Source organism: Pygocentrus nattereri, chromosome 18, assembly GCF_015220715.1.
Source record: "Pygocentrus nattereri isolate fPygNat1 chromosome 18, fPygNat1.pri, whole genome shotgun sequence".
In the NCBI taxonomy this organism is placed as follows: domain Eukaryota; kingdom Metazoa; phylum Chordata; class Actinopteri; order Characiformes; family Serrasalmidae; genus Pygocentrus; species Pygocentrus nattereri.
Genome location: NC_051228.1, coordinates 32,227,959 through 32,247,745, shown reverse-complemented (window position 1 = coordinate 32,247,745; position 19,787 = coordinate 32,227,959).

The following is a 19,787-nucleotide window of genomic DNA, read 5'->3' as shown; positions in this document are numbered from 1 at the left end:
TCAATGAAGTAGTCTGTTCTTAGTTTATTGATTGTGCTCATAAACTGCTTAATAGCTGTGTTACGATGAATGATTACTTGCCAGAAAGAAAGAAGGGAGGGAGATATTAGAGTTATATCTTAAGTTTTCAACTTTTGAAAACAAAAATGGAATTTGGAGAATGCTTAAAGCAGTGGTGTCCAATCTTATCTGCAAAGATAACCACTTCAGGTGACCTCCAGCTTTGTTGGAGTGAAAACTTGCAACCGCACCAGCCCTCTGCGGCTAAGATTGGACACCCCTGACCTAAAGCTTTATCCTCTGCAGTGATGCACAATAAGCAGAGTTTAAGGCATTGTTAACTTGAGTTACCAACAGTACCACTAAAGATGATCACTTTAGACCGCAGATTGTGTCATGGTACAGCAATATAATATGAAATAGTGCCTTTTTATTTTCACAGAGTATATGTGAAGGCCTGATAATTATTTGTATTTGTAAAGTATTTTACGGATTCTAACAACATTTGAAAATACCAGCTATCTGTTAAATAGCATGAACTTTTAATGGTGAATGGACCAAATTTACTTAACATCATTACAGTTAGGATTTTTTTTTGCTTCCATTTCAGAGATATGAAGGACAAAATGCATGATGTAATTCACTGTTGCCATTTAAAATTGAGTCACATTGACAACTGCACAACCGTCTGCAAGGTGAGATACTGCGGCTGAACAGGACAAATATGGGCTCTGGAGATACAATTAGCCTACAATACTCTGGTGGGAGATACTGTGTGTGTCAGATAGATGGCCCTCATCATGAACTCTGAAGTCTGCCATTAAGAATTCAGTCCCTCTCCTCTTGATCTCCCTCTAGGGCCTGGCCTCAATAACAAGCAACTCTGAGAGAGAAGGTGGAAAGAGTTCGATCTCATCTAATGAATTCTACCGGCCCATGTGTTAATCTGATATATTTCACCAATTATATGTAATTGCAGAGCCGAACACTGGAAACACAGGCTTCTTATGTATTCAGCATTAGCGCAGAGTCAAGTAATAGGACGTTTCTTCCCTGGAACTGAAATAATGAGTGAAGGTGCAGTGGCCAGGAGAACTAAGGGGATTGTTAGAGGAACTGTTTTAGAAGCCCATGCAGTCTTGAATGAGGGTAGAACTATATGACTTACCTTGGGGGCAGATAAAATAAGAGTCCAACAGAATTAGCATGATTTGCTATGGGCCATCATGTAGCAGCTCTACAGAAACACCTGTTTTGTTGGTGCACATTGTAGGTGTACAGTTAGCAAGCTCATCTTTTTCCATGTGTGATATATGGAATATATGGAGATATCCTCTGAAACCTTCATTGGTGGTCACTTTCTGTTTGGCTGGGTAGTTTTGCTTGGTGAACTGTGCTTAAACTAGCCTGATACACTTTCAGCTACATCACGCCCTAACATCCCACCCCCATGTTGGTGTCAAAGCTATGTTGGGAATGATCCTTCACCCAGATAACATCTGGTCAGAGGTGATCCTGTGGTGGTCCCATTCCACTGATAAATGAGGTAGAGGGTCACTGAAAAAATGTTCATAGCAACAGATGGACTACAATGAAAAACTGTGCTCATGCAAAGTGCACTCTGGTATGGTAGGTGTACCTAATAACCTGGGAAATAAAGTAGATATTTAGTCAATGCATATTTGAGAAGCTAATCAATAAAGTCTGTGCAAATATTCCACAGCCTTAATGCAGTCTTATACAGGGCCATGCACACAGTCACAGACCACCTTTCATTTTATTGATTTCCAGTCATTATGATCAATAAGTTATTCAGTTTTCATAACTTCTTATTGAATGATTAGATGTGAGATTGAAAAAGGAAGTGGAAAGTCAGTCAAAGGAAAACAACAAGAGAAAAAAAGTAGAATTCAATGCTGTAATTCAACAACGTATAAAAGATATAAATAAAACGGACCATTAAAAACCGTGCAAGACCTGCTAGACCCACAAAATCTGTCACCATCAGCCCAACAGCACTTAAAGCTTTTATCTTTGAGAGAGCGGAGAAAATAAAGCTCCACTCTTGCTTCAGGTCTGATACAATCCACAGGTGTTTCTGTTCATCCTTCCACTCTGAGAACAGTGCTATGGGTCTGAAAGGTGGTGCACCTATTAGACACTACTGAGAGAAGGAAAACAGATAAAAAGATCAAACACAATCTGTTGCTGTTCTCAGAACAATAGACCAACCATTCCAGAATCTAGACCTCAAAATCACTGAATGTGTTTTTGGGATTAACCTGGAAGAAGCAGAAAATACTGAATTTAAGAAGAAATCAAACATTTCTTTGAAACCTCAAAGTAAGCTTAGCAAAAAGAATGGAAGCTGTAATAAAAACAAACACTGGACATACAAAATGCTGGAAATTGCATATTAAATTTAGCTTTTTAAAAAAAAAAGTTTGTTATATTAAATATATCACTGACAACAGGTGAAAAAACATTCTTGACATGTTATGAAAGTTAATAAAACAAAATAGAAAAAAAGTTACATTTTTCCACACTTAATTTTGGACCATTTCTATTGGCCTGTTCAATGTGAGATTTTAACACAATGCATAAATGGACTTTTCATGTTATGCAAAAACCAACAATAACAGAAATCTACAATTTATAAACAATAGGGACTAAACGTCTTGTGCTTTTTTTTCTGATGCTGAAAAACTCAAACTTGACTGGAAATGAATTAAAAGAAGGGTGGTCCCTTTAAGCTCAGAAAATGTCAGAATGACCTAGGCCCAGTAATTGGTTTCAGATTGAGAAGGAATCTACTCTTGCATGGCAGAGTGGAAAGATTGCTAGATTATTGTTTCTAGCGAGAAGCTACATGTCAGATCTACAGATCCGTATGAAAGACTCAGCCCTGCAACTGCACCCATGCAATTATTCCTGATTGACTTTTCAAAACCCTTTTCTTCCTGAATAATTCATTGTTACCAAATGGATTGTCTGACTTCCTCAATGAGACTTTAATGTGCTTGTGCCTTAGTTCACAGGGATTCTTTGATCATGCGAGCTATAGGCTGTGACCAAAAAGGCTGGCAGTGCAACTAAAAATATTTATTGGTGAGTCATTTCTTATAAATTGGGGAGATAATAGTTTTAGTTTAAGAATTGACGATGGCCCTGACAAGCTCAGGCCTGGGTTGAAGGTTCCATTTAAAACTGCAGGAGGTAGGATTATATATATAAGAGCATTGAGCGCTCATAACAAATTGCTTGGAATCAGTGCATGTGAGTGACATTTATAGTTGTAGTTCTTGTTTTCAAGGCCATTTTTTTAAGAGCTTGGGTGATGATATAGAATGATCTTTAACCCAGGGCCCATCAGCGGGCCCCAAGTTTCATTACACACTTCTCTAACCTAAGAATGGCTCAATCAGTTTGCATTGACGTCCCTCTAATTACTGAATAATAAGCTTTAGTATGTAATAAGCCTGGGATTTTAAGGGGTTAAGTCATTCCTTAAAATGTTTGTTGGATTTAGGTCAGAGATCTAAGTGGGACACTCCAGGATATCCACCTTTTTTGTTCCCTATCCTCAGCCGTGTAGTTCTGGTTTCTTGCAATGCTGATACGGAAATCATGCTCCAGCTTTCTTGCAGGGGAGCTGTTTTTTTTTTTTTCTTAATTAATTTTGTTCTCTGGTTCTTGTTGATGATAAATGTCCTAATAGCACAGCACTGTCACAAGCATGCCTCACCATGGGGATGGTGCTGATTTTGGTTTCATGCTTACTGTTCTGCATTTAGGCCAAAGACTTCCATTATGGTCCCTTCAGACCAAAACAGCTTTTGGCCACCTATCTAATTTATTTTCTTAATGTTCTGTTGCGTACTTTCCTAGATTAGGAGAGCCTATTTTAGCTGGACTCTGAATGTAGCCTGTGGGGAACAAAGTCAGAAATATTTCATGTGACGTGTGAAATCTACGTGTTTACAAGTAATCACACATCTTTTTCACATGAACATGTTTTCACACTTGATGACACAATTTTAACATGTGAAGTGCACAAAAGCCACATGTGTTTTTATAGTGGGAGAGAACTCTAATAATTTGAGCTGAAAATCTGGGCTGTGTCTACTTCTTGCCTGAAGGCCAGGCCCCTCTTGAAGAACAGAGATAGGACTCAGGAACAGGGAGATGATGTGGATTTAGTGGGCAGCAAAACTGTGCTACACAAACCTTGAAAGATGGATATTTATAGGAAGCTGGATAGTACAGAAAAGGAGCATCAAGCATGGACTTCCTCTTAAACGTGTAATGGTCACTTTAAGTGCCTTAGACCACGCACGTGGTCTCCATTACACCGCACCTGCTGACTCCTGCGTATTCCCTTTGGAGGACTGGGCAAGTACCCGTCCACCCAGTAGCATCTCTCTCCCCGGGAGCGTTCGCCCCACCAACTACCATCACAAAAGTTAATGCTTTTTTAACTATTACAATGGAGTGACACATATTTCTTAATAATTGAGATTTAAACTAAGTCATTCAGAGTAATTTAATAGGAAATGGCCCACTGTAGAGAAATTTACAGACTTAGATTTAGGAGCCAGGGCTTGCGATGTCTGCAGCACCAATATAACCAATTACTTTAGTATCCAATGAATATGTAATGTTGATAATGGTAAAATAGTGTTAACACATCCTAGATCTGAATGAATTAAATATTCTCATTGAATACTTTGTTCTGTACAAAGTTGAATGTGCTCACAACAAAATCATACAAAAATCATCAATGGAAATCAAATTTATTAACCAATGGAGGCCTGGATTTGGAGTCACACACAAAATTAAAGTGGAAAAACACACTACAGGCTGATCCAACTTTGATGTGATGTCCTTAAAACAAGTCAAAATGAGGTTCAGTATTTTGTGTGGCCTCCACGTGCCTGTATGACCTCCCTACAATGCCTGGGCATGCTCCTGATGAGGTGGCGGATGGTCTCCTGAGGGATCTCCTCCCAGACCTGGACTAAAGCATCCGCCAACTACTGGACAGTCTGTGGTGCAACGTGAAATTGGATGGAGTGAGACATGATGTCCCAGATGTGCTCAATCGGCTTCAGGTCTGGGGAACGGGTGGGCCAGTCCATAGCTTCAATGCCTTCATCTTGCAGGAACTGCTGACACACTCCAGCCACATGAGGTCTAGCATTGTCCTGCATTAGGAGGAACCCAGGGCCAACCGCACCAGCATATGGTCTCACAAGGGGTCTGAGGATCTCATCTCGGTACCTAATGGCAGTCAGGCTACCTCTGGCGAGCACATGGAGGGCTGTGCGGCCCTCCAAAGAAATGCCACCCCACACCATTACTGACCCACTGCCAAACCGGTCATGCTGAAGGATGTTGCAGGCAGCAGATCGCTCTCCATGGCGTCTCCAGACTCTGTCACATCTGTCACATGTGCTCAGAGTGAACCTGCTTTCATCTGTGAAGAGCACAGGGCGACAGTGGCGAAGTGGCCATCCTGGATGAGCTGCACTACCTGAGCCACTTGTGTGGGTTGTAGAGTCTCATGCTACCATGAGTGTGAAAGCACCACCAACATTCAAAAGTGACCAAAACATCAGCCAGAAAGCAGAAAGGTACTCAGAAGTGGTCTGTGGTCCCCACCTGTAGAACCTATTGAGTGTGTCTTGCTAATTGCCAATAATTTCCACCTGTTGTCTATTCCATCACCACAACAGCTGTGAAATTGATTGTCAATCAGTGTTGCTTCCTAAGTGGACAGTTTGATTTCACAGAAGTTTGATTTACTTGGAGTTATATTGTGTTGTTTAAGTGTTCCCTTTATTTTTTTGAGCAGTGTATGTAGGCAGACAGACAGGCCATCCAATCATATAATGTGGTCCTAATGAAATGACTTATTGTGGTTTTACAGTCTTGTGGCCTCCAAAAATATTGATGTTTTTAATTGTCAGAGCATTAAATTTAGGGATGCAAAGATTACTTCAAGAAATAAAATAAAAAATATTTAAAAAAATAAATGAACTACTTCACCTTTAATACGTCTGCTGTTTGCACCTTGGCCATCTCAGGTAATCTGTATTTCCTTGCTGATAAAGGTTTTCTGATCCATCTCCCCTTTAATCCAGTGTAGAGAGACCCCTGATATTGACTGAAAAAAGAGATCTCCTGAAAATCCCTGTAGTTTCTCCAGGACAACAATGAGTTCGGATGGAGGGCTAAAGCAGACTTGCTGAATTCTCCTGCTACTCAGATATTTAAAGTCACACACTGGGCTCAAATTTGCTGACATAATAACGCTCATGTTTATCTGCACCTGAACTAAAGACAGAAACTGAACCGTTTCTCATACAAGACTAAGAGTTTTGATGCCATGAACAAGCTATTATCATTTTTTATCTGGGCCAGAAGTATCTCATGTCTTTTTTCCCTCTAATGCTGTTTCTCCTGAGGAATTTTAGGAGAGCCACCATTAGGATGTTGCCATATAAATTACTGCAATGAACAAATATTCAAGGTGACCAAATCACCTGATTAGCTATCTTGCTGTCCAGTTGTGGATGCTTAGAAGCTCCCAAATGATCACAGTTCGAGCTCAAATAAACAGTCACTCGCTGCGGCTCTCTAAAGGTGTTATAGCACCAGCCAGAACTTAGAACTTTTAGTATTTTTGTAAGACTGAGATGTGTCTCAGTAAACGCATTATGTATTTTACAGTGATTCAACTGATGAAAACACACCCAATTCATATTTTATTTATGGTGATGACACACACACACACACACACATTTTCTAAGCCACTTATCCCTCTGGGTTGCAGAGGGGAGCTGGAGTCTATTCCAGCAGAAGGCAGGAAACACCCTGGACAGGTCACCTAACCATGATTGTAAAAGTGATCAACTGTGGGATATTATTGTGGTTACTGATAATTCTGGTCACCCTAAATAATTGCAATCAGCTCTTGTGATTGATCATTGTGGTTAAGTGTTTATATAATGATAATGGTGAGAGGAATAGTATTTTCATAATTTTGTCATCAAGGCTTTTTTTTTTTTTAAATTCAACCATTTCCATTTCTAATTTTGTCTCTGACATCTTTGCAAAGTTCACTGTTTTAGGAAACACATTCCATTTAAGCTATTTCTGTGGCTACTTGTCATTGTGGCTGTTCTGAAGGTCCTAACGATTAAGAATTAGCCCTCCTGCAGCTCCAACCAGTCTCTTATATAAGATACATCAAATCACACAAATGGCGATCCTGTCCTTTGTGGAACTGGCTCACTTTGTCTGCGACCTTTCCTTCAGAAATATCAAAGCTGAGTATTATACTGCAGAAGAAGAATTGCAGAGGAAAACCTGCAGGATAGGATTGAAGGACAAGCCAGTAAGGAATGAACATTTGCAGAACCATCATACACACTGGCCTAAATTCACAGGATGTGGTACAACAGGGTGATATACAGAGACACTTAGCTAAAAAGCAGGGTGAGTGGTATCTGCAGCACCACTACCTTCAAAACCCTACAGCTCAAGGGCTCTCAAAGTCATGCAACTGTCAAGAGATCACCTTAACTGAACAAATAAAAGGCCATGGTTGTTATGAAACTAGAGAACTGAAGAATACTTAAACATCATACACAGCAGGAGAACTCAATATGGTCAAGGACGGAGATCAGATTATGCTTTTTCTGAAGAACTATGACCAAAAGACATTATCGTCATGTTCAGAGAGAAACCAGTTTTCACACAAATACCACAATTTATTTAAAATGTTCATATGTTCATACACTAAGGATGACCTATACCACTGATTCTGTTTTTGATCTGATACTAAGTCATACAAGTATACTGATGCTTATAGCTTCTGTGCATAGAAAAAAGTGAAATCCTTGTGATTTCTATAATATCCACCAATATCTACCAATAACTGTGATATTAAATAAGTATATTTGAAATGGTTTGTATTAGCATTTGTAAACAGCTTTGAGCAGTTGTACACATAATTTTCATTCAAATACAAAAAAGGTCACTTAATTTCAGATAATCTGTTTTTCTTTAGTGACATTTCCTAATGTTACACACTGATTTTCAGACTTTGGGACACATTTACTTCAAACCATTGGAACTGCTCACCATGTGGCCATGAGGGATAGAGATGCAGTTGCATTTCCTGCTCTAAAATGCAGGGGTGGGGATAAAATAAGGCTCTATGTACACCACCTACACATTTATACTACACATGTGGTGTTGGGGTGAACCGGCAAGGAATAAAAGTGTGGAGGTGCTGTGTCCCTTCACTCTGTTCTCCACCTACATGACTTGCTGTTAGTGTGTGTGTGTGTGTGTGTGTGTATGTGACAGGCTGCTGGCTGGCTACAGCTGCTAAAGGAGAATCCTATGCTGACCACTTGTGATATTTTAAACATCTGGTATTTTTACATAAATTGTTATGGCTGTACTGATTAAAAAAACAATAAAGTGGTGGGTCCACCAGACCAACAAGCACAAGAGCCAACAGCTGGACTAGCGTAAGTTGAAAGTTACAAAAAGTTACTCTACATGCTTTAATTCAGATAGCAGATATGCTCAATGATGTCTATATAAAATGTATCATTATTTACATGTGGCAATGCATAGTTATACAGTGTCTCTTTATTTAGATAGTCCTTTGTAAATGTTTTGTAGATGCTTTAATTACTATTCAACTAAATATCTATTAAATGCAGATAAACTTGAAGTTGAGTGTAAAAGGTTCTATTAGACCTAACCATAACAATGATGATACTCAATTTTTGTTAATTATAAGTATCTGTAGGTCATCTTTAGGGGAGCATCAAAATAAAGTGCGACCATTTATACAGATCTGACGGTCAGTAAAGACATTTTTCAAACTCTGCTATTGGCATTTTTTCCTAATTTACATTGTTCTTCTTTTATGTTTTGGCAGTTTTCCTCATGGGATTCTTCTGTTAATTTGGTTAATGAACAAACCACTTTTCCAGGATTATATATCATTTTAAATTTAGTGAGTAAAATATTGTCATTAAAATGTAAAAACTGTATTCTCAAAACTGTCTTTAACATGTACTGAATACATTTCCGTATACTCAATCCTGTTATATCAGAAACCTTAGAGGGGCATGCCTCAACACAATTCAGAATCTGGTATGAAGGATGCCGTTTGCTCAGATATTAAACATTTTATGGATTCAGTCAGCATAAAAGACTCATAAGCAGTCTGTTATTGAGCCTGGATATGACAGCAGAAAGCAAAAGGAACTGGAGTTCTAACATGCTGGATGGCTGAGGAACGTTGTTATTTTGGTTGCGAGTGACACCGGCACAAAGTCTGACGAGTAGATGCTCAACGATTGCGCATCACATCTAACATTAGAACAAACAGGAATTATGAAGGACAGAGCAAACATCCTGCAAGGCATAAAACCAGACCCTAAAAAAGGACAGTAGGAATCAGGCACTTAAGGAGATGGGCGTGAAAGTGCAGATGCTGAATTGCTGTGAAGCTGTCCGCTCCAAGGGCGAACTACAGCATGTTAAGTCTGCAGAAAAATTTATTGACTGTAACATCCTCTCTGCTGGATATCTGCACAAATCCATGATAAAGAAGCGGGCCGAGAAGACTGCCAGCCACTACCACCCGGGATGCCACCTGTTCCAGAAATGTACCTTTAGAAATGTAAAGGTCAGGGTGACAGAGATGGAGTTTTTGAGTAAAAAAGTGAAATAAATGATATTGCAGTAGCAGAGTTGGACATTTGGACATCAAAACAAGCCAGATTTACAACCAATATGTCAAACCTATTACATGAGCACATAAAGGCTAAGAATAGAAGCAGTTATTATTCTTGTCCTGGTTTGAATGCCAACTGTGATGAGGCTGTTTCAGGCCTGGGCTTTGTCTCTCTGGATTGAGGAGGCGATTAAGTTTGCCTTCAGCTTCAGCAAGGCTTAGCAACCCGTTCTCAGTTATGCTCCCTCTCCAGTATAGCAAATGAGTCCTCAGAGGCTTCATTTCAGGGTGCCTTTTTCATGTGTGGCTGGCAACGCATCATACATTGCTGTCTACATGACACAAAAATCCTTGAAGTGTCAAATGAAAGATTGAAAAAGAATCTTTGATGTCTCTGAAACACTTAAAAAAAGACAGTTCTTCAAGGGTTCATTAATAAAGAAAATGGTTCTATATAGAATGATGAACAGTCAAAGAACCCTTTGCATGAGGAAGTAAAATGTGGAGTAAATGGTTCTATATAGAACCTTTAAAAAAGCGTTCTACTATTGTTACAATGTAAAGCTTCTAACAATGGATTTCATGATACAAAAAAAAAAGAATGCAAAGAGTTCTTTGAGTGTTCTTGGTTCTACATAGAATCCTTCAAGAACTGTCTTGTTTAAGAACATAGTAAACCACTTTCAGCTTCTTTACCAGATTTGGCTATTAAGCCAGACTAAAAAAATAATACATTTATGGCATTTGGCTGACGCTCTTATCCAGAGCAACTTACAATTTGATCATTTTACACAGGCAGGCCAAGGCGGTGTTAGGAGTCTTGCCCAAGGACTCTTATTGGTATAGTGTAGGGTGTTTGCCCAGGTGGGGATTGAACCCCAGTCTACAGTGTAGAAGGCAGAGGTGTTAACCACTACACTATCCCAACCATAGTTGGGATAATAATAGTGTTTTATAATGTGGCAAATTACTATAAATGGAGTTTAAAAAGTCAAATGTTTGAGACCACTGTGCTTTGTTTTGAGATTTTCCAAAAACAGTCCTCTCATTGCTGTTAAATCTCGCCCTGCGTTTTCTCCTTGCATTTTGCTCCAAAAATGAATCAAAATGTACTTTCGCTGGCGGCTATCCCATCTCATGTTGGGCCTATTCGACATTTGTCAGTAATGTTATAATCTGTTCTGACCAATAAAAACAGTATTAGTCATTCCAAACAAACTGACTATCTGTCCTGACTGATTGAATTCTACTCTACAGGCGAATGTGTGTAGATGTGGATGAAATATTAACATTTCACTTTAGAGGGGGATCACTGGCAGAGGGTCGTGGCTCAGCATGAAGGGTCTGCGCTTAACATTGCCATGGAAACAGGCTGCGGAGCTGCATGGGCCGTTCCCACACACAGCCAGCGGCTCTGCAGCCTCTCCTTCCTGCGTTTTCTTCACATAGATGAATAAAACAGCAGACAGCATGGCTGCTCTTCTGCTCTGTGACACTTCTGTTCATGCTGCATATATATTTATAAATTATGCATTTATTTTAATTGCTGCATTTTGACACACTGCTACTATTTGCACTAATATATGTAATAGAGCTGTACATTTTTGACCTGATAATGATTTGACTCATTTGTGATTCTTTAAGAAGCCATTCAATGCATCGTGATTCATTATTTTTTAAAAATGCAGTGAATAAACAGCTGTGACCACTTTTTATACTTATTTTTATATTCAAATACCCCAAAAACTGAGACTGGGCAAGCTTGACAGAATGCTAACAGAAATCTCACTGTCTGAATGAAAATTCATAGTGATCTTTGTTTTCCTGACATAACATTGGGTTTCCAGTTTGAAATGCTACGCTACTTAGCTGGACTGTGTTGTCGCAGCTAATCCAAACTAGGCAGGCTGGAAACAACAACAAATAATTTGCCAACATGCTCATTTTAGTTTGATTACACAGCAACAAACAAAACATATTTCTGATCCTAACCCTAACCCTATCCTGACAGTGTGAATTTTATGCACATACAAAAAACTTTTTTTTCCAGACTTTATCAGAAACGGGTGTTTCTCCAGCTGGTTGCCCTGCGGTCTCTTCTAGTAGGCTAGTTCTAGCGGTGGGTAATCCAGGTCTAAAAAGTAAAAATCCTCCCCAGGATTTTGTTCCAACTGCCTGAACACCTTTGCTGCTGGTTTGAGCAAATTACAGAAGTCAAGCAGTTGGAACCAAATTCTGGGGAGGGTTTTACCCAAACTGGGGGTTTTACCCACCTGTAGCTAGTTCAGAATGCAGCAGCCCATGTGCTCACCAAGACAGAAAATTTGAGCATATTATGATTTGATTCTGTTTATACTGACTTCCCGTTAAGTTTTGCATTGAGTACAAGATCTTACTTATGACATTTAAAGCTGTAAGCTGGCCTAACTCACTGGTCTTGTGCAGTATTTTAGAATGTCCAGACCACTTTACTCATCTGAGGCAAGCTTACTGAAAACTCCTAGGATCTCTTTCAGCTCAAATGATGGAAGATCCTTTCCTTATATAGCTCTTAAACTCTGGAATAGTATTAGAGAATATTAGGAATGCAAGCTTGATATGTGTTTATGTTTGGCATGTGTTTATGTATGGCATGAGCCCACATGATCAGTTATGTAAGACTGAGCAACTGATTGAACAAGCCAAATCAGGCATGCTCATTTGGAAAGGCTTTTTGTGAATAAGCTTGGCATATTCTAGCCCTCTGTTTCCTAACCTGGTCTAAGGCCCCCAAGACGGGCCACATTTTTGCTCCAACCGAACTCGGAACAAAAAGGGATGAAAGAAAAATCTGGACTGGCTCATTTTGGCCTGTGGTCTGTAATTGTGCTGTTATTCACTCAGACAGAGGTGTTTATCTCCCCAGTGCTTCACTTATAATCCTATTTAAAACACTTTGAGATTTTGCAACTAAAATGAAAAGTATTACATAAGTTAACATTTATTTATTTATTTATTTTATCATTGAATCACCACTACCATCACAATTCACTTAAGGAGTTTTACAGCCTTAGTATGTGCTTGTGATATCAGGAATTGATGAAAATATTGAAGGAAATGTGAGTTACTTCCATGTCCTCTTGCCTTCTAGCACGTAGCTGGTTATCAGATATATGTAAGGAGAATCATCGCTTACTTGACACATCACTGGTTCTTATTTGGAGAAATCAGACAGACTGAAATTCAAGATCCATTCATACACTTAATTTGAGAGGTTAATATGCTTCAGTTATTTTGCTTTCTGATTTTCAGGGTTCTTGTTATCTACAGACTCTGGATAGATATATAGACCATTATGTGTCACACTGTTCATTGATAAAATTCTTATAATTCATTATAAATGTTATAATGAATTATAAGGATATATTCAGGAACTATTTAGGTGATAAAACATTGATGAAAGGTGAAGAATTAGGTTTGAATTTTCAGATGATTTTTGAAAATGTTACTGACTCTGCAGATCAGCTCTGATCTACTGTGTTTAATTTGGTTTGCATTTCTTGTATTTTACAAGACCATTTTCAAACGTCCCCTTACCCCTAAAAATGAAACAAACTGAGCCTTTAAGACTTGTATATGTAACTTTATTATTACCTTTGTTCAAAATGATTGCCTTGAATTGTGCCTTGAATATTGGAAAAATAAGCTTCATTCACGTCTTGTTGAGGTATGAATCGTTTAGAAGGCTGCAATGATGCATTTGCTTTCCAACAGCCTGGAACAGCAAAACAGTTCATGATTTCCTCCATGTCTTCTGCTCCTATGACTTGTGTAACAGTGTTGTGTTATCACCACCTTGATGTATTTAAAATGGGCAGGGTTTGCAACTCAGCTTCTGTGAATGGACAGCAGAGTTTTAAAACTTGTAAGGTTTACATGGTACATCAAAATCTTAGACTGCACAAAAGAAAGGAAAATTAAATTTTCTATGATATTGCCTTTTAAACTCAATTTCCTCCAAAACAAAACTGAATGATGAAGCATTTCTGGGCACCTTGAATTACTTTTCTGGATGCAGTGGTGTGCAGAGTCAGGACTGGTGTGAATTACCTCCAGTGGATTATGCTGCTCTGTAAACTTCAAACCTGGTGGGAGGATTTCGAATCGAAGCAGAATTTCCTTCTCATCTCTTTAAACCTCAGCTCAAGTGTCTGAAACCAGAAGCATGGAGACATTAGGATGTATTGGGTACGCTGAATGTTGCAGAGGAATGGATCAGAGCGCAGTTTGAGTCTGTCTTACTGAGACATCCAGAAGCAGCTGAAGCTTTCCCTGCACTGAGCTCCGTGTTTGAACAGCACACGTCGCCTCTGCTGATTGCAAGGAATAAACCAGCTTTAATCCCTCTCCTCTGCCTCACAAGATGCTGCTTGGAAGCTGCACTCTCTCTCACTCTGAATGCTAAACCTACACGATTCTCAACCCAGAGGAAATTGCTTGCTTAAATGTGAAGTTGCTGCTGAGGTAATTGGCCAAATATTGCACAAGCTGATTAAATTTCTCAGCAGGTTTTAGAGAAACTGGTGAGTGTAGAAGGACTTGGATTCAAGTAGTAGGCATTAAACAAGAACAAGTACAGGGCTTTAAAGATAATCTGCATCTCTGATCTCAGTCTGCAATATTCTTCTTATGTACACTGTGTGGCCAAAGGTATGTGGACGCCTGACCATCAAACCTATATGAGCTTGTAGGACGTTCCATTTTAAAAACATAGGCATTAATGGGCACCCCCCCCCCCCCCCCCCCCTTCAAGTTACAGTCAACCTTTGTCTTTAACATACTGTATGTAAAAACATGGATGTTTGAGCTCCATTGTAACAATATTAAGAGCTGAAGGAAATATAACTAAATATATAAACCTTAGACTATTAATTTGTTTTGTTGTTGACTGTTGAAATGAGTGGTTTCACTACTATTCAACTATTCCATTCTCCAGAAAATTCTATACAAGCAGAGAACATTTAGAACAACAACCAACATGGCCAAATCAGGACGTCATAGCAAGTTTAGCCCAAGAGCAACCTGCAAAATGAGTAATGCAGTTTCCTACAATCCTACAATATCATCACAAGACCTACAGGTACATGCGTATATCATCAGATAGAGACTGAACAGGTTTGATTTTTGGGGCTGTTTTACTGCAGCAGGGTCTGGCAAGCTCTCCATCGTTGAAACCACTATGAATTCTTTATTGTATCAGAGGGTGCTTAAAGAAAATGTGGACCGAGACCATCTGTCTAAGAACTGAAGCTGTAGGCACACCATGCAGCATGGCAATGACTCAAAACATTCTAGTAAAGCCACCAAGTAATGGCTCAAAAGAAATAAATAGAGAGGTCAAGTCTCAGATCTTAATCCTGTTTAGATGCTGTGGGTGATCTGAAACAGGCTATGCGTGCAAGAAACCCCTCAAACATCACACAGAGGAATTCTGCATGGAGGAGTGGGGAAAAAAAACTTTCTCCCAGTTGATGTCAGAGACTGGTAAACAGTTCTAGCAGACATCTAATTGAGGTTCTTGTCTAATTCATTGTTTTGCAAATGTGAGGCAATTACATCACCTTTATCTATAGCTATTGATTGAAAAAGATCAATTATTAAAATGTCCATATCTCTTAATAAATAAAATATTTGAAGGGTTGTCCTGATTTTTCAACATGACTGTAAAGAAGGTTTTCCACGAGATTTTGAAGTGAGTCTTTGGGTATTTTTGCCCATTTAGTCAAAAGAGCATTTGTGAGGTTGGAGGGGAAGGCCTGGCTCACAACTGACATTTCTATTCATCCCAAAAATTTCCAGTAGAGTTAAGGTAAGGGGACTGTAGTACCTCTACTCCAAACTCATCAAACCAGATCTTCATGGACTTCGCTTTCTGCAGAGGGCATGATGCTTTCTATCAGACAAATAGACAGAAAGTAAAACAAATTTCTCCCTTAAAAAACAGGTTTCCACTGCTTCAGAGGTCAGTGATGCCATGGCAGTGGTCTTAGTGATCTTAGACTTGTATTCAACTGCTTGGCAATGGAAACCCATTTCATGAAGCTCCAAAAACACAGTTCTTGTGCTGATGTTGCATCCAGGGGCAGCTGGTGACTTTGTAGTAACTGATGCAACAGAGGATGCATGATTTTTACACGAGATGCACTTCAGCACTCAATAGCCGCAAGTTTGTGTGGTTTGACACTTTGTGCTGCATCTAAAAGCTTCCATTTCAGAATATTAGCAGTTCGATCTAGCAGGGAAGAAATTTCACAAAAACAGTCAGTGGTAAAGGTGGCATCCTATGACAGTGCCATGTTTAAAATCACTGAGATCTTCCACTGCCAACGTTCGTCTGTGATTGCATGGCACTTTTTGGCTATATAGTGTTTATTGTATTTTAAATTTGTAGATATTTAATGTTATTTTCTAGACTTAAAATCTTCCATTTTGGTTGTGACTCAAAAACTGAGACAGTTTTATGAACACATGTATCATACTACTCTGTCATGTGCTTCAGATATATGCTTTTGTTCAGATTGATTTTTGGAGGGAGCAAAATAGATGAGAGAAAAAAAGGATCCCCAGTCGACTCTGGCCAGTTACAGCTCTCTCTCTCCCCGAGATATGCGGGCCTTCAGGTTTGTAGAGAAAAGCTATTTGTCAGGTAAGTCGAGCCTATCAGGCTGGCAAACAGAGAGATGGAGGAAGTGAACACCTTTTTTTCTGCCAATACACTGCTTTACTGCCCTTTCCCAGAGGTTGTAAATTAGCCACTGGCTACTTCTCTACATTCTGAGCCAATGTCAAATCCGTCTGGCAGGCTAAGGCTGTGAACCCACTGCAGGCGTCTGCACCAGTCTCAAACTGTCAAACATACCTCCCCTGAGCAGGAGCAGGGAGGGAGGGAGAGAGAGGGAGAGGGAGAGGAAGTGTGAAGTGTGTTTTTTCTTTTATTGGCCTTCATCTAGAGACAGTTGCAACAAACCAATATTCAGTTTAATAATTGTGAGCTGTATCTCGTATTAAACCTGGAAAGTAAACATAATTTTATTGCAGCTAGTCTGAATGGATTTGTGCTTCAGCTCAGTCCTAAATTGCAATAAACCAAGCCTTTTAAAGGTCACCTGACAATACTTGATTGCATTAAGGCCACACATTTCAAAAGTTTGAAGAAGAAAAAGAACAATTCTTCCCGTTTTTTCTTCTTCTTCTTCATATTAATAATAATAATAATGACATTATGATTATTATTATTATTATTATTAACAACAATAATTAGTTAGTTATTAATTTCTATTCTTGATTTTTTGTAAACATAATAACATTACAGGATGTATTATTGATTGTGTTTGGTTTATTTGAATGTTTTTGTATATTGTCATAGGTGAATAGGGGAACAAAGTATTATATCACCAAACTGGTAACTTTTCAGGAGAAGAAAAAAAAAACTTATATAAACTTATATAAAACTTATATAAATATAACTTAAAATGAAAGTTGATGTAAAGAGATTTTTTTCCAAAGTAGTGGATTATTTCTTAGTCCAGTCCAATCACTGAGAAACCTTTACACAATGTATAAAGCTACTGGCCTTTGCCTGTGTGAAAAAATAACAGCAGAAATGGAGATGCAAAGTTTTGTTCCATACATCATTACTAAGAAGAATTTTTTAAAAAGTTGATATCCTGTGAACTTTGAAGGACAAAATTTGGTTCCAAATTTCTCTGCCAGAAGCTCCAGCCATCAAATGGATTCATTAAATACCATCACCAGCAAAATTGAAATTTAAAAGCTCCATATAATGGAAAACTGAAATATGTTCACTTTTATGAATATACCAGTTTGATTTTGGCCTAGTATGTAGACATTGTTCAAGTTTCACAATGTATCATTCACTGCCCAGTCCATATATATAATGAAAACTAAGCCACAAAAACAGTCTATTTTGAATGCTTTCTTTTTGTGTTTCATGAAAACTAGTATATTTACAGCAAACAGAAATGGTGAGCCATAAGGGCAGCCCCCATTGGACTTTCAGGAAAATTGTGGATATCCACCTCTTTAGGATAGAGAGGTTTATCTCTGACTATTTACACTGAAGTTATAAGGAGTGCTTTAGCCCAGACTGCTTTTTGAATGAGGCAAAATCAGAGCTGAGCTCATTTACATGTCAGTCTTGATGGCATAGTTACAAAAAGAAAATCTATAATTTGAAGTAACAGTCTTTTGCAATAAAGTCATCTCTCATTCTGAAAGCTGCAAACACATGTATTTGTGAGATCCTGATAGTGTGGGTCCATGGCTGCTCTTTTAAATGATGCACACAAAAGTGGAATATGTGCTAATAGGTCCCTCTTGTGAAGAAAATTTAGCCTTCTAAAAGTGTGCGAGTGAGTGAATTTCAAAGGCTTATCAGCATTTTGGCTGAGCTCTTTCCTGGAGTACAAAGATCATTCTTTGTCTCAATTATGGTGAGGATGGTTGTCACATGCACTGAGTGGTTTTGGAAGAACTCACAAGAGGGGAAGTTGTCAAAAATGCACCCTATACATCTTAATGTCTGATCATACCCATAACAAATTAAACAATGCTCTGCTCACTTTGTCTTACATCTAGGTTTGATGAGTATGATTTTCTGACTGGGAAATATAAGAACCAGAGTAACAAGTTGGAACCCCATGTTCCCTTATGTGTCTTATATAGATGATTTCAAATGAGGCTCAGTTGAGGCTGAAGAAGGCCTTTTTTATGACAAGCTGCAATAGAGACCGTGGATATTGCTGATATATATGAGTTCTCCATAACTTGCACATAGAAATTGATTAAAACATTCACCGTTTTCTCTGCCTCTTTTTAATTGTATCGCATGACCGTGAAAGATTTTCATATGGGAGAGCCAAGGAAAAGAAAATACGAAGTGCTCCTTATTCTAAATGTTCTTGTGCGCTAAGATGATTATGCTTATATATTAATTACTAATCTGATAATATATTAGTGACTAATCTTCTGTGGCCTACATAAATCGGTGCTGTATTGCTTTAAATGCTTTGCTGATTCTGGCACAAACAAAGCATCTGATGGAGCCAAAACTGAGATCAGTGCTTGATAATGGGTTTGTTTTAACTTTGTCTCCATTGACCAATGGTGGCCTACTGGTATATATATGATTCCCATCGCCAGACCTGGGAAAATCTATTAGCTATTATTATAATCTTAAATGAGGTCACTGGCCCTCCTTTAATAGCCTGATGTATGGGCAATTTTAACTGGACAGAGTATGGCAATAGCAGGTTAGTATTTGCTAAGTTGGTACATTTGGATTCAACTGAATTCATTGTGAATGTGCTGACCTTCAGATGGTGGCAGAGAGGAATGGGTGCTTTCTGACTTACTGACCCTGCATTACGAATGAATGCATGGGCTAATCATCACTACTGACCCCAGAGACAGGCCTTGAGGGCTCACCACTTTCTCACACATTAGAACGCTATTACACGGATTATCAACTGCGTCATGGGACACTCCAACACCTTATGACAAAGGAATGTTCAGCAGCAAGGAAAACAGCAACTTTAAAAGGCCTATATCCTGAACTTCTTCTTCTTTTGGCTGCTCTCTTTAGGGGTCGCCACAGCGGATCATCTGCTTCCATCTTGCCCTATCCACTGCCTCCTCTACTTTCACACCAACCATCTCCATGTCCACCTTCACTACATCCATAAACCTTCTCTGAGGTCTACTTCTTCTCCTTCTACCCGGCAGCTCCATCTCCAACATTCTTTGACCAATATATCCACTAGTCCTCCTCAACACATGTCCAAACCATCTCAACCTGGCCTCTCTGGCTTTATCTCCAAACTGCTTCTCATGTTTGTTTTTTTCTACCCCAAGGTCAATTTATGATGTTTGTGTGGGTTTCTGTACCACAAACAGGCATAATAAATTTGCATATGATCATTGTCCAAACTCTTTCATCAATCAGAGTTTAACAGTCTGTTTC